Source organism: Triturus cristatus, chromosome 7 (genome assembly GCF_964204655.1).
Source record: "Triturus cristatus chromosome 7, aTriCri1.1, whole genome shotgun sequence".
In the NCBI taxonomy this organism is placed as follows: domain Eukaryota; kingdom Metazoa; phylum Chordata; class Amphibia; order Caudata; family Salamandridae; genus Triturus; species Triturus cristatus.
Window position 1 is genome coordinate 1,076,675,502 of NC_140590.1, and position 16,874 is coordinate 1,076,692,375.

Sequence of the window (16,874 nt, forward strand, 5' to 3'; positions counted from 1 at the left end):
GGTCTACCAGTAATGGTAAATCTGGGAATGTGTCAAAATCCATGGGTGTTGCGTGTAACATCTGTGCAATGCCCATGGAACACCTCCCTGGGGCAGATTAACGCAATCTGCCAATTTGCGCAGAGTTGCATTACTTAAGATTTATCAAGCCAATCATGGCAAAGCAAAGTGGCCTTGCGTGGCTTGATAAATCTCATTTGAAGGTTTGTGTTGTGCATGCACCACGTTACGTGATGCAAACACAATGCAAATCCTACAGAAATATGTCCATTAATTTAAAAAAAAAAAATCAACATTTTTGTACTAAGGTCTAACAGGTTCCTGTGTGTGGGAACACAAACCCACACTAATCTGATAACTTTTTTTCTTTGCACACTTTATTAGTTATAGCTATACTTTTCATCTTTCCATTCATTCATTGTATTTGTTCTGTTGTAATTATTTCTGATTTCATGCCCTTTGCATGAGCCGCTGTTAGCCCTTCTTTTCGTGCCATTTGCAGAATTTTTAAGTCTAGAGATTCCTTCAGCAATTTGGTTCTAAATGCAGTTGGATGTACATTGCCCCCCCCTTCATATCATCATTGACACCTCGTCTAATCATTAATTTACACCTACAAATATTTTGCATCAGGTGTTTACCACCCAGAGCCTTGTGCTTACCCTGTGCATGTGTTGGGTGCATGAATACACAGTGGATGTGTGGCACATGGCTGCAAGACCATTTTAACATGCAACAAGATGATGGGTGGATACAGCTTCCACAGACAGTGAAAGTGTATTGTCTGCATGCCTGTGGCTAGAGGATGGACTCCCAGAAATACTGACGTGAGGGAAGATAGAAAACGGGATAGTTCTAGAAATTCTGTGAGGACCTTATAGCAAAGGAATGCTAATTACTCATTCCTGAGCACTGCCATTTGGAGGATGGTAGGAGGAAGAGGGAGAGGCAGCAGATTCTGTTGTTAAACGTGGGGAAGTTCCTAGGCAGGGCCATCCCTTTGGCCTGTCCCTGATTTCTTCTTCTCAAATGCAAATGACAGTCAGGTGCAGAGACTCGACACTCCATTTTGCCCATGGTTTGGATATTCCTGCTCGGAGCCAGAATCATTACTACCTGCTGTGAGAACCATCACATTGTGCAAAGGATGTGTATCCACCGAAGCGAGCAAAGGACATTTGAAAGGGGACCACCTCAAACAGGTTCTAGGTCCTTGGACAGTGAATCCATATCCCCTCTGGAAAATTAGCATAAACGTGGGCCTAAACTACCCCACTTTTTTTCCTGTTCCATGTTAGTCTTGACCAAGGAAAGGAGTGCTCCACAGGATACTCACACAGCTAAGATCAGGGCTGGTGTCTGTAGGACAGGCAGTCTCCCAAGAGCCAAGGGACACCACCTAAAGTCCTTGCAACTTGCTGAAGAAGCTTTGGGTTTGCATGGAGACTAGAAGCATGCCTGCCTGCTCAGAGAGGGAAGGAGAGTGCCTCACCCTACTGGAGGAGTGACTGTCCAATAGGAGAGGACCAGCCTTGTTTCTGCTGCATGTAACATGGAACATTCAGAAGAAGCAGACTTGAGTTCAGAAATGAGCCGACCCAAGCTGCAAGGGGTCACCTGGCCTCCCTATATGGCTCCTTTTATCAACTACATGAAGCAACATCCACTTTTAAGTGCCACAGGGCTGCCTGGAATCTCTGTCAAGAATGTGAAGCCTGCCTCCTTCCGCCAAAGAGCTGTGCATCCAGTCTTTACCATTGCTGCAGCTGATGGCTTCCCTGATGGCCTAGAGTCTGTGATTGCCAAGGAAAAGCTGAGCGGCTGTGCCACAACTCAAATTTGATCCAAGAGTCACAGCCACCACTGCAACCATGCTCTTTCTGCCAGAGGACTCTGGTGTGACCTCAAAGGGAGCAGAAAGACGTCAGAAATGCTGAGCAATATTCCTTACGGACAGATAACAGGAGGCCATGTTTAAATGACTGAGAGACTGTGTCTTGCACCAGAACTGTGCAGTGAAATCCTGCATTAGTTCAGCCACAAACTCTTTAGAAAGTTATAATTTGAACTAACCTACAAATCGCCATTTTTTACACTGTCACCCACATAGTGCATTCGCACCTGAGTCGATTCTTGCCTTTGGTGCCCCCACACAAACACACCCTCTTAGAAAAGTGGGAGCTAGAGCCACGGTTCTGGATCACTGTAGTAGGACAGGAATTAATGGCCCTGATCTAGAACCCCAGGTGAAACGTGCAGGAGGTTTATGATTGGTTGTAACCATAATGGTAGAAGAACCCTGTAAGTGACTCCCATGCCTGATGTGGTATAAAATATTGGGCTGTTACTGAAGTACCTGTTACAAGAAAAGCAATGGGCTGGACAGTATTATATTGTGTCTATTTGTTGACTGTTGAGTTCTGAGTTCATGTCCGCCACACACAACCTGCATGAGAATTCTTTGACTGCTCTCCTTCGCTACCGTGAGAGTCAAGTGCTGAGGGGGTGTACTTGGCCTACATTGCACAACTATGGTAGGATGGACTCAAAGACACCAAATGCAAAAGCCCCAACCACCTCAGTAGTGGCCCCGGAGACCCTGCCAGAGGCCCCAGAACAGGGTCTGACATGCCTTCGAATGCCTTTGCACCCGTAAATGGGTTTACACCGGCCAGGAAACCATTCATAACTTCATGGCAGGCGTAGAAAAGGTAAATTTGACTCCAAACATACATTTACAACAAATTTTACCTCTGAGAATAGGCCGCATCGACTGGAAAGTAAACACTCGTAGGAAGCTTTCAACTTCTGCTTTTCTCAAAAAATCTGAGTGATGTACAAACAATAATTCAATGACAAATAACTGCTAGATATAAGTTCTTTTTTTTTCGTTTGTTCTTTTTGTATTTTATTGTTTCTATTTGAACAAGGAAAATTGTTAAAATATTTCAACCGTACCACAAATATACCTATTTATTGTACATTACGAGTTTTAATAAAACAAATAAATTGGATAATTCGTCAAATATTAGCTGTCCTGCCATATACGGGGATCATTTTGAATGTGCAGACAAACATTCCAACTTAAACAACTTTAGCACTGGTAAAAAAAGGATGTCAGGAAAAAAAATGCCACTTCCTTGTGTAAGGAAAACAGAAGGCATGAGGTGTCCCACCCTCCAGTGGTCAAAATGTAACTTGTGTATACACGCAGCCAGATGGGAATATGAACGTCCTAGAGCGCCCAGATCTTATAAGTCCCATTAAAGATGACGCGTTACAGTGCAATATTTACTGGAAAGAAGTCTTGTCTCTGTCTATCTCTCTCTGCTTGTGCTATATATTTCACACACTCCCCAGAAACTTTAGCACAGCAACCCAACGCTGTTGCGGTATTTGGAGAACCCTTTTTCCAAACGTCATCGGGGCTTATTTACAAGCCCCTTGCGCCGCCGATGCGTCACTTTTAATATGGGAAAAAGTGACATAATGGTGGCGCATGGGGCTTGTAAACCATTGTTTTTTACTTCTGGATACTGAAGGTGATAATCCATTTTACCACCTAATTCAAAGACTTCCAGACTCACAGGAAAGGCGTACATCACAGCAAGAGGCTGTTATGGGAAATATTTTCACATAACAGGAAGTGCTGTGGTGTAGTACTTTTTCCTGTCTGTATTTGTCTCTCTACACCAAGGGCCTCATTTATGAGGAATTGGCATAGAGCAGCACTTCAAGTTTTCTTGCTGCGGTGGCCTATACCAATATGAAAGGGCAGGAATGCACCATATTTAACGAAATACTCCTGCGCTGGTGAACAATTTGCTGCCTAGCGCCAAAGTAGGCATCCTTGCACCATGTTGCAAGGGGGCCTCTGTTGCAGGCAGAATTGTTTTGGTGCAGGAAGGGGCCCCTTCCTGCACATAAAAAATTCCGTAGAAATGTTTTTCTCTTTCTATGTGTGCTGTTGAATCCAGCACACATGGAAAGAGGAAATAAAGAGGAGAAATACAAATATTTCTCCTTGTTACGCCTGTTCTGGGGTGGCCTAAGGTTTTGGCGCTGCCCCAGGTTTACGTGATTAAGTAAATCTGGGGAAGCATCCAAATTCATGGGTGCTGCGTAGGAAAATCCACCACAACGCCCATGGAGCGCCTCCTAGATGCAGAGTAGGTAAGGCAAAGCGGTGACTTGAGCTGCTTTGTCTTACTCCATATCTCTGAGGCCATGCAAAGCCACGCAGAGTGGCGCTACATAGCCTCATAGATATGACTGAGAGGCTTCCACCCCCAGAGCATCACAAAAAGTGAGGATCTGGCGGCTCAAGCCTCTCATGAGTAAGCCCCTCAGCTCATGATGCAAAAAAAGGATTTACTGATTTTGCATTTGGGCTGCGTCACTTTTGTGGCATAGTCCCGACATTTTTGGCATTTACTAAGCCATGCAAAGCCACTTTGTGTGGCTTTGCAGGGTTTAGTAAATACAAGGTAACGCAGCACATAGCACTGCCTTGAGCTACCTTATTTCAGGAAGGCGTTACATGTGTGGAGCATGAGCATTCCTATGCAACTACCTATGTATTTTGATGCAAACCCAAATTTACAAAGACTTGTAAATAAAAAATTTTCCTCATTACTTCCCCTTTCCATATGCGATGCACTCTGCACTCTGCAGCCCACACAGAATGAGGAATATGCCTCTAAGGATTGTTTTTGTGCAGGGAGGTATTCCTTTCTGCTCAAAAACAATCTTGCCCATAACGTAGGCGCCTGTGCACTATGGTGCAAGGGTGCCTACATTGGTCCTAGGCAGCACACAGTGCGCCAGCTCAAGGAGAGAGTGGAAATGCTCTATATTGCACTGGTCTCTCCCCTGAGGCGGAAGCCGGGGGATTTTACTTAGCGTTTAGCAATTTTATCTCATAGTTTTTAACTTTGATGTATACTTTGCTGTTTAACCTTTTTAAATCCTTTTGAACCCTAATTGCTGCTACTTACTTGTTCGCCGCCTTGCCATCACTCCTCGCGCGTTCTGTCACACTCTCGCGCTGTGAAGGAAGGGGCCGGCCATCTTGGGTGAGGGAGGGGTAGTGCTGCAGCTGCTCGACACCTCCCGCCCTCCCAGAGTACTTAACCAGCCAGATTTTGCATCGCGCTGACTTGCACTGGTCTCTCCCCTGAGGCGGAAGCCGGGGGATTTTACTTAGCGTTTAGCAATTTTATCTCATAGTTTTTAACTTTGATGTATACTTTGCTGTTTAACCTTTTTAAATCCTTTTAAACCCTAATTGCTGCTACTTACTTGTTCGCCGCCTTGCCATCACTCCTCGCGCGTTCTGTCACACTCTCGCGCTGTGAAGGAAGGGGCCGGCCATCTTGGGTGAGGGAGGGGTAGCGCTGCAGCTGCTCGACGCCTCACGCCCTCCTCACACGGATAAATGGGAAGGAACACTCGTCCGCGCAGCGGGCGAGCGCAGCGGGCGCGCCGGCGGCTCGCCAAAGGCAAGCCCGTCTGCGCCCGTCCGCGCCTGTTCCGGGCCAGGGGCCACGACCCCTGTTGTATTTTCCTCACAAATCAAGCAAACATATGACCGCTCAACTCTTATGAGGCTCCAACTCGCCCCCTCCTCACAATGCATCATATATGATCCTTCACTATTAAATAAGGATGCCTACTTGACCTGCCCACACTGCAGCATCATGATCCGGACTTATAACACCATGCTGGCTGTCAATAAGCAGAATGACACCAATGAAGTGGTCACTCTCATGGCACTTATTAATGCGCGCTCCTTAGTTAAACACAGCCAAGAAATTGCTGACCTTATTATCGACAATAACTTGGATGTACTGTACATCACGGAAACCTGGGCAGATGACGCTTCAGGCCCCGATCTTGCTGTGGCAGTTCCTTCTGGTTATAAAGTCTACCGACAGGACAGGCTTGGAAAAAAGGGTGGGGGGCTAGCGATCATAATTCGAGAGTACCTCGAAGTTCGAACATCACCCATACCTGTCACCGCTTGTGAAGCTATGTATTTCGATATAAAACTTACAGCCCTCTATAATTTTAAGGGTGTACTTCTATATCGTCCCCCGGGGACCAAAGCAAACTTCCTCACCAACCTCAGCGTTATAACAGAAGTCATAGCCACAGAAGCATCTGTTACAATGATGGGCGATGTGAATTTTCATCTAGAACAACTGGAGGACAGGGACACCGTTGCCCTCATCTCGGACCTAGAAATCATGGGTCTCAGACAACTAGTCACCGCCCCTACTCACAAAGCAGGACATACACTGGATGGTATTTTCTCCAACGCAGAGGGCCTACATATATCACACATCTCGCCCATGCCTTGGACGAATCATTATGCCATTTTCAGCGGTTTAACAATTAAGGAAGCAGCGAAGAACAAGGCTGTATCTTCTATAACACTCCCCTTTAAAGTTTGGAAGAGTCTAGACCAGGATAAACTCGTAGCATTACTAGATGAAACCCGCCCTATCTTATCTGCTGATCCTATCACCGCTACCAACCAATTTCACGATTGGTTCAGCAAGGCTTCAAATCATCTGGTACCCATTAAACGTTACTCCAGGAACAGAAGCACTCCTACTGCTCCGTGGCTCACCGATGAACTAAGAGCCTTAAAACAAATAAGCAGGAACAAGGAAAGGCAATGGCGCAGAAGCTATGACCCCAAAAGTAAGATTATCTATAAAGAATCCCTGGCCACTTATAAATCCACGATTGTGGCTACCAAAAAAATATATTTTTCCGAGCAAATCGAAACATCTAAAAATTCTAGCAGACAACTGTTCACCATTACAAAAACTCTGACTGGTAATGCGCCAGATCTACATCCACCCCCGTCCCAATCACTTTGTGACGCGTTGTCAGAATTTTTCTACTCCAAGGTTAATAACATCTACCAAGCCTTTTCCTCTCAAAATTACATCAGCAAAGTTCCCCCTGCTTATACCAGCCCCAGTAGTTCTATGACCAGCTTTAGGACCCTTTCCACTGATCAGATAATCACTATCATGAAATCTATTAAATCAGGTTCGGCCTTGGATCCCTGCCCTCCTGCAGTATTTTCCATGGCGATGGACACTACCGCCCCTGTCATTACCCAGGTCTGTAATACCATTCTGACCTCTGGGATCTACCCTAACTGCCTTAAAAACACGCTGATTAAACCTCTATTGAAAAAACCCAGTCTTGATACTGAAGAGCTCAAGAACTATAGGCCCATAGCTAGTCTTCCCTTCCTAGCTAAAGTGGCAGAAAAGGCGATGAATCAGCAGCTCTCAGAATACCTAGAGACAAACCTGCTCTTGGATGACACACATTACGGTTTCCGTAAATACCACGGCACAGAAACTGCCATTCTCAAGGCAGCCGATGATATTAGAACCACTCGTGATCAGGGCATGACAGCGCTGCTTGTACTGCTGGATCTCTCAGCGGCTTTTGATACGGTCGACCACAAGATCCTGGTCGACCGTGTCGGGAAGAAGGGTATTGACAATCTGGCTAGAGAGTTGCTCTCGTCTTTCCTAGCCGACAGAACTCAGGTGGTCACCCTGGGACCATATCAGTCAGCTAAGCTGTCGCTCCCGTGTGAGGTTCCCCAAGGCTCATCCCTGAGTCTGACGCTATTTAATATCTATGTGTCGGACCTTGCAAGTATAATAAAGGCATCTGGGATGAGCCTAACTTCTTATGCTGATGATACACAACTGGTATTGGCCATTAAGGATAAAGGGACGGAAGTGGCAGAACGATTTCAAAATACCATGAGCCTGATAGGAGAGTGGATGGCAGGGAACTGCCTAAAGCTTAACTCCGATAAAACGGAGGTGGTCATCTTTGGACCCCTCTCTCCGATCTGGCCTGCTTTTTGGTGGCCCCCCGAGTTCGGCATTCCACCCAATCCGACCTCCAAGGTTAGGAACCTGGGAATTATTTTTGATGATCATCTCAACTTTATGGCACATGCCAATAAAGTAGCAGCTACAGCTCACCACAAATTAAAGATGATAAGAAAAATCATGCCAGTTCTCCCAGATGCTGCTGCCAAAACTCTGGTGACCTCCTTGGTCCTTCCCTCTTTGGACTACTGTAACTTGCTTTTTCTTAATGGTCAAACCAGAGTTATAAAAAAACTACAAACCATACAGAACGCGGCAGCACGCCTCCTGACAAGAACACCCAAGTTTGCACCCATCTCGGACACCATCAGGACACTCCACTGGTTAACTATCAAGAACAGGATCACTTTCAAATCTCTTTGTATAATTTATAAAACCCTACACGACCAAGGTCCACGCCCTCTCAAGGACCAACTTAAACTTTATAGACCAACTAGACAACTCAGATCCATGACTCTTAATAATCTAGTGGTCCCACGCTCTAAAACTGTCTCATGGGGTGACCGCCGCTTTACGGTAGCAGCTCCCAAGATCTGGAATATGCTTCCTCAGCATATCAGATCCAGCAAATCATTATTTCAGTTTCGCAAGAGCCTGAAAACTTGGTTGTTTAATCAGTAATCCCCCTGGTCTTTCCAATGCTGTGGAGATTCAGTCGTTCAGTCTAGCGCCGAGACGCCCACGGGTATTCGTTCGCGCTCTATAAATGCCAAAATTAAATTAAATATCTGTGTAAATGTGGAGCATTTCTGCTCTCTCAAGTCATGCAATGTAGTGCAGCAAATTGCATAAAATGATAAAAAATATGCTCCAGTATGTTTACAGTTTGTGTGTCTGCCTACAATAAGCACGAGCCACAAATAGAACTTTTGTCTATGCAGAGCATGATATAAAAAGTATAGGGTTTATTGTGTGTCTGTTGTTCTGCCAACACCAAGCATATTGTAGGATTATATGAATAGCGCTGTATTTACAGCCTGTGGTTTTGTGTATTGTTGTACTTGTATATGGTAAAAAAGTGCAGTTCACATATATTATGCAAATGATACAGACAGTGCACCATGTAAAGCCTGTCTGCTTACACTAAGGACATAATACCAACAGTATCCGTAAATTCTGTGTCAAGTGTGCATATTCTATGTTATCAAAAGAGGGACTGGCGGGCTTTTATTTAAGAAGGTCCAGCATACATGCCCAATAAGTCGTATTGAAAAGAAAGAGTATGCAGTTCCTAAGCGAGACGGGGGAGTGTGGGTGCAGAGAAGAGACCGTAAGAAAGAGGAATTCCTCTATTCGGAACTAGGGTCCTCACACACCCAGCAAGCTAGGTGTCATGCTTCATCATATGGACCTGCTCCTCGTCGGGCCGGCGCTGCAATGCCCGACGGGCACCCTAAAAAGGGGCTCTTTGGCGGAGATCTTTAGTTCCTGGACGTATGATGCAGTGTGTGTGAGAGGAACCTAGTGGTGTAGATGTGAGTGCAGGTGTGTGGGTTAAAACAAGTTGGAGAGTCCAGAAATATAATTTTATTAAGGGTGGCTCTCCACCTGATTAAAAATGAAAACAGAGTGGCAGCTGGCTGATATTATGATTCAGCTTGGCTAAGCTCTTCTGTGGTGGTCGACATGTTTCTTGCCCGGTGGTCCTATTGATCCGTGGCAATTCCTCAGGACCTATTGAACTGTCAATAATCTACACAACGTGGTAAGTACAACTGTTACCTGCCACCTGTTATATGGAAAACGATCTCGCCATATGCCTAAGGGAACCTAGAAAGAAAGGAAAGTTTTAAGGAAGGCATCCCAAGCAAAGGCAGTGATTAAAATAAGTACTGTACAGGTCGATCTCACATAGTGGTGATTACCCCCTTGACCAAATGGCACAAGTAAACGTCCTTTGTCACCAAGTGTCAACATACCCTATACAGTGAGTAGGAGTTCTCCTACAAAAGTGAAATTAAAAACAATTTAAAAAAAGAAGACTGGAAGTGTTGTGCTCCCTATAAGGAAGTTATATGAAGTGACTACAGGTATCTCCATAGTGGAGTCATGGGACACTCACCTATTGTGGTGTGATACCCTGCTCCTATCCGTGGCACATCATTTGAGTGGAGCAGGGTTTACAATCGGTGTTACTGCCTGTGCCTGATTCCACTTACATTTGACACACTCATATATATAATATAGGTAGAATCAAAAGATGTAAACGCTGAATTTTATGTACATATATATATATATATAATATACATTAAAAATGCAGTGTTTACAGCCTTTGATTCTGCCTACATTATGGACATTATTCAAACAATGTTGGCTTTTACAGCATTTCCATATGTTTACTTTCACTAAGCCAATCAAACAACCTGGTTATCAATTTACAAGAGTGTCTCTGGTGATACTAAGCTCTATTAAAAATAGGACAGTGAAATTTACATGTGCATAGTATCAAGGTGTTGATAATAAAAGATAGCTATGAACAATGCCTTGAATATATTAAATAGTACACATATTGCTACATCAAAGAACCTTGTTTCCATATCTTAGATGCGCTGGCCTATGCTTCCTGAAGGTTTGCTGCTTGCCCTGGCAAAAGCAACCACTTCCTTTATATGATATCTTTGCATTAATTTGCCTGATTAAGCATCTCTTCATTGCTTGAAGCAACTAGGAGATCACTTTATATACCAGATTAGGCACTATGTAGATTAAAAAAATACACCTGCTCAACTGCTGATTTTTGATATTGTTCACCAGTGACCCAGAAGAATATTGAAAGGCCTGGAGTGATTCTCCAAGAAGAAGGGCATTCAACATGTTCACAGGGTCCTCGCGGCAGCCGCCCAGTTTAGTGCCAGAGTACAGGCCAGCTAACAGTCGGCATATCCTGTCATTCCACTGCTGCCATTACACATACTCACTGGGATAATTGTGTCTGCATCACACAAATCCAGAAGCAACTTCCTTCATGTTATGTCTGTGACATGAATGAGCTAGGCTCAAAAAGCCACAAGTGATTCAGGAAGTGGGAGAGAAGTTATGGTTAGCCCAGGCTGCTAGGGAGAAGTTTATGATTGAGCGGCACTAGAGAAGAGTAATAATAATTGGTTCAGGGAGTAGGTGATTTCCAACACAGATTGTACGAGAGTAGCCTACGGTTGGACCAAGAAGTAGGAGGGGAAACATCCATTAGTACGCGGACACTTGTTTGCGTACCATTACTACACAAGCGTTAGTACGCATGCGATGAACAACGCGTCGCCGTTAGTACGCATGCTGTTACATCACATGCTTTGTACAACGCATGCGTAGGAATTGTATGCGCTATCGCCATCGTTATGTTAAAGGCGCATCCGTTTGTAGACGAGGCAGGAAGCCGGAGCAGAGAGGAACCACGCGAGACGAGAGGGACAACGAGGAGAGAGAGGTAAGTGGGGCTGTGTAGTTTTAAGGGTTGTGTTGTGTATTTGTAGTGGAGTGGAGTGGTGTTAGGGGCAGGGTCGTCCTTGGGGTAGTGGTGTAGGGTTAGGGTAGTGTTGTAGTGTAGGTGTAGTGTAGGGTAGTGCGTTAGGGTTTAGGGTTGTCTTAGGGGGTTGTGTAGGGTAGTGTTTAAGTGTAGGGGATGGACTGGGGGTAGGGTTAGGGGTAGGGTCGTGCTGGGGGTAGTGTTTGTGTAGTGTAAAGTAGTGTTTTAGGGTTTAGAGTAGTGTCAGGGGGTCATGTAGGGAAGTGTTTGCATGTAGTGGCAGGACTGGGGCACAGGTTAGTGTCGTTCTGGGGTAGTGTTGAAGGGATTAGAGTATTGTTGTGAAGTTTGTTGTGTGTAGTGTAGTGTTTTTACATTTAGAAATCTGTGTAGTGTTGGGGTGTTTATTTATTTAATGTATGAAAAGAATGAAAATGATCACAAACTGATTTACAAGCAGATGCAAAGTAAAAGCATACGAAGTAGAAAAATGCGTAGAAATGCCATATGCGAAGTAAAATCCGCGCACTAATGGTATGCGCACTAATGGTATGCGAACTAACAACACCTATTCAGTAGGAGAGCTGCTTGAGATGCTGGGGATTAGTTTATTGTTGGTCCATACAGTAAGAAAACAGTTTGGGACTTATTTACAAGCCCATTGCGTCGCCGGTGCTTCACTTTTTTCGACACACCCTTTGCCCAGTGTGCCTGCCCATATTAAAAAGGCCAGGTAAAGCCACCTTGTGTGGCTTTTCATGGCCGTGTAAACATGGGAATACATCAGTTTCCGTGGATGTTGCGTGGGAACACCCACAGCAACTCCCATTGAACATCCCTTTCACACAGTGCAATGCGTGTCAGGGGTGTTCCATGGTTGTTGCTGTGGGTGTTCCCACGCAACAACTATGGAACCTGATGCATTCCTAGAGTTACAAGGTTTTGTAAACCTGGGAGTACATCAGATTCCTACGCCTCCCCAGGGAAGGTGTAAGGGACGCACAACAAGGAGAATTACCTTTATTTCTCCTTGTTTCCCTCTTTCTATGTGTGCTGCATTCTGCAGCACACATAGAAAGAGGAAAACACCTCTTGTGATTGTTTTTGTGCAGGAAGGTGTCCCTTCCTGCACAAAAACAATCACCCTTACGACGCAGACACCCTTGTACCATGGCGCAAGCGTGCCTGCGTGGGCGCATAGCAGCCCATTGTGCGCGAGCGCAGGAGAAAAGGACAGGAATCCGCCATGCCGCGTATTCCTGCCCTTTTCTTTTAACGCTGGGCAGCACAGCTGGAAGGCTAGCTGCGCTGCCGTGCATCAAAATAATATAAATGAGGCCCTTTATGTTTAGTGCTGGCTGGTGGGCAGCATTGTCTTTGCCCACATTGCAGAAGAGTAGTTTACGGTTGGGAACAACTGTTGAAGATCTGTGTTGTAACAACTCATAAACCCTGTCTGTGTTAACTGCCCATTTGCTTAAGCCTGTTATATTTCTGAATCAGATTTAAAAAATGTGTTCATAACATTGTAATTGTGTTGCCTATGATTATAACACAAAAATAAAGTGCTTGATAGTTGCCCTATTGTTTCTAGCTGAGAGGACTGCCTTAAAGATTAAAAAAAAAAACACTCCTTAAAAAATTACCTAACTAAAAAGAAATTTGAATAGGTGATATTTAATATCACTCCTGACGAGATTCAAGTTCAGTGCATGTAAAGAAAATACTTGTGGGGGAAAACAATTAATTTGAGGTTGTAAAAAACAAGATACTGTTGGAGGAGGTATAGGTCTGCTGCTGGGGGCCTAGGGGAGTATTTATTGCATTTCTGTAGTTTTCATGGGCGAAATTTGGATCCTGTTGTACAGAGGCCTTCTAACATCTCAGCTGGGATAAAATAGTTTTGAAGAGAGCCCTGGAAAAGCAGGCTGCTGAGATTCCTTACTGACTGTGAGCTAGTGTGAAGCCTGTGATGCCTCACCCTGAACATGGTGTGTGAAATACGGTGAGGCGACTGCTTGATCCTTCCATGAGTTTAACTCACGGCGAGGCCATTGTCGTGCCTCTGTGGTGAATGTACGTCTGAGTATTGATGGAGAGGCTAGATATTCAAAAGCAGCAATCAGACATGTCACAGACATAGAAGTAGGACTAAAATTTGACAGTGACAATGGAGCAGACAAGAAGTATATAAACAAACAGCATAAACATTAGGTCCCAAAATAGACGTTTTTTAGGAATAACACAAGCAGAGCTCTCAGTGGGCTAGAACCCACTAGACACGCAGCCTGTAGACATTTATCCAATACCCATTTTTTCATTAAATGTTGAATATCAATTCACTCCATCAAATTCAGAATATCTATCAGAGCATGAGTTATATCAAGCATGATTTCGGTGATACTAGTGCACTCCATCAAATGCAGGCTGATTGTGCGCGTGTGTCATAGCATGTGAGGCACGTGTGTTCTCTATTGCATTCTGGCTGTTGTGTGTCTCGAGATGGTATTATATGGTTTAAGTTTAAAACAATTAGGTAAAAAAATATATGTGGCCCATATCTCACAGGTCTTTGCAAAGTAATCGATGTCAAGTTCATGCCAACCATAACCTATGGTTTATTGATAGTCAAATACTGTATCTCAGCACGGCTGGACAAAGCTCAAACCCGATGCTACGGGTGCTTGTTCCATCTGCCAGATGCCAATCTGTTGTCCCAAATAGGATTGGAATTTGCTCTATACAAACAGTCATTCATGTCAAAGACACAGTTCATGGGTTGCTATGTCAAACTCAAGTCGGCCCCCAAAGGGAAGCCTTAAAGAATTGATTTGGCTAGGCATTTAAGATCACAATCTCCAATGGGAATCATTCGTGAGGAGCTCAATAAAACCTTTCGGCATGCAAAGCATCATGGACCAAAATCTTACACCAAAGCTAACCTCAAACACTTTAGCTAAAAATTCAAAAATAATATCAGAAGAGGAGAGGCAGGAACTTGCACGAGTGGCTCATGTGGATCTATGCATGTCTCTCTACCAAGATCTGGGAAAAGCCTCATATCTTTCCAGCCACATGAAAGTGGTCTTTAGAAAAAAAATTAGCAGGCTCAGATGCGGATTAATGCCACTGAGAGCATACAAATTTGGACACCTAAAAGGCTCCTCTGATCATAATGGCCAACTGAGCAACTTTAAGCAGGTATCTCTGATGCACATTGTTTGTGTTTGCTCTTGGCTAAAAAGTCTAAGGTGCTACTAGTTAAAGCCGATATTCCGTCGTTTGGGCATATATCAATGTAACCAGGTGATCACTGCATGCTTGGGTGGTGTCGATGTACAGCTTTCAGCTAGGCGTGTGAAATTCCTTAGGGAAGTCCTTAAGTTACTGAATCCAAGCCCTTCAGATAGCTAAAAGGGCAGTCTTTATGCCGTCACCAGACTCTAGCCTAAGAATAACCCCTTAAGCCTGATGTTATTGCACTATGAACTTTATTATTCATCCCGCAGCCTTTTCACGACACCTTGGCTAGGACTAGTGCGGATTATGTGCTTTTAGCCTGGGATGAGGGCCAGGCAGACCTGATAGGCCCCTCGACATTGTATAATGTATACATTGAACCTGGCTTGCATCGTAAGCCCAATGATTCTGCACAATCAGCAAATAACCACCTGCACAAGCTATAATTACCTAAGCGTCTGGTTCAACGAAGGGGCAAACCAGGTGCCCATCTCAAACACCTCAGAACAAAGGGAGCAGGGTTATCTGTAGCTTCAAACGCATAACCCACCAGCTACACAGCTTAACAGCTGAATCAATACTAAACGTCCTGCGAGCCAAGCTAGTACTGCCCTTCACTATGGCCACCTAGCCTTCCCTGGAAAACTCGTCTCGTGCCTCACGAACTCCCAAACAACAGCTTACAAAAAGATCTTTACCTATCCTTGGCATGCAAGGAGGGCCAGGATGAGGCTGGAGCTGGGACTGACAAGTCCGGATCTCACCTGCCTAGGCGACCTAATAAAATATTACATCAGAACCATGCTGGGCCCAGCCCCATCCCTAAAAGCTCAACTCAAACTAATGTTTGAAGAAGAAGGCTTACCATGGCGCTCACAGTTACTCCTAGCAGTCAGTGTACTGAAGATCAAAACAACAAACTTGACCAACCCAAACATTCTCCTCCCATCATGGAAAAAGGCAGTGAATGATTAAATTATTCAAGCCTCATTCGAAAAAGACATTGAAATGTGCCAACACAGACCACTCTGCACAGCCCTGGATGCCTCCTACATACATGGGAAGGGGAACAACCTTTACAACGCAACTTTTACAACGCACTACCATTACAACAAAACTGTTACAACGCGAGTGCATTGACAATGCAGGACATTACAACGCAAGTGTTTACATCGACTTGCACTAGATGGCGTGCTAACATTAAAAATAGTCTAGTTTACTATCCCAACACCTTCCCTACTGTTACGTGGACTGGAGTTGGAATAGTAAATTACACTTTTTTAATGTTAGCACGCCATCTAGTGCAAGTCGATGTAAAGACTTGCGTTGTAATGTTCTGCGTTGTCAATGCACTCGCGTTGTAAAACTTTCGTTGTAACAGCATGCGTTGTAACAGCATGCGTTGTAACAGCATGCGTTGTAACGTCATACATCCACATGGGAAAGCCCAGCCATACTTCAAGTACTCACTGTCTCCTCAGGTTCAAAAGAAAATCACCTCCATGAGGCTACTAGCGCTGCCCATCGCCAACTTTAATCCACACTGGGCACGCAGGGACAGGCTAGCTTCCTGCAGGTTAGGGAACTACCACCTCGAGTCCTGGCTGCACTTGCTGTGCTGCTGCCCCCAACTTGCCAATGATTGAAGTCGCCTTTTAATTCCTCTTTGTCGAGACAATGGCCTCAGACTCAGCAGGGAGGCATCGGATATATGCTTTTCTGACAATACGCCACAGTCTCTTGCAAAGCTAGGGAAATTCATCAACATATTTCGAGCTGCATTGCTTGTAGCACAGACCACCGGGCGGAACACGACCACGACAGCAAGACTCCCGGCTAAGAGGACACAAGTCTTGAATTACTGAGCCTTTCACAGGAAAAAATCTTTTTAAATGCCAAATTTTAAGCATTTTTATATTATGCTTTATACTATTTATTTATCGGACTATCCAACTATTTTTTTTAAAGATAAATACGTTATGATTTTAATTAATTGAACATAAATACATTTGTACTTTCAGTACTGCACAACGCACTTTTAAAATTATGACACCTTGTCCCGAACAGTGCGAGCCAAGGGTAGAATTCACTTTGCTATTACACTCAGCATCTTTAGACTCAAGCGGGCACTTATAGCCTGATGAAAGTGCTCAGGTCACTCTGTCATCTGGTTGCTCAGACGCCAAGACTGGCCCTCTGGCAACTTTAGTTCTTAGACCCAAATGTTACCCAGG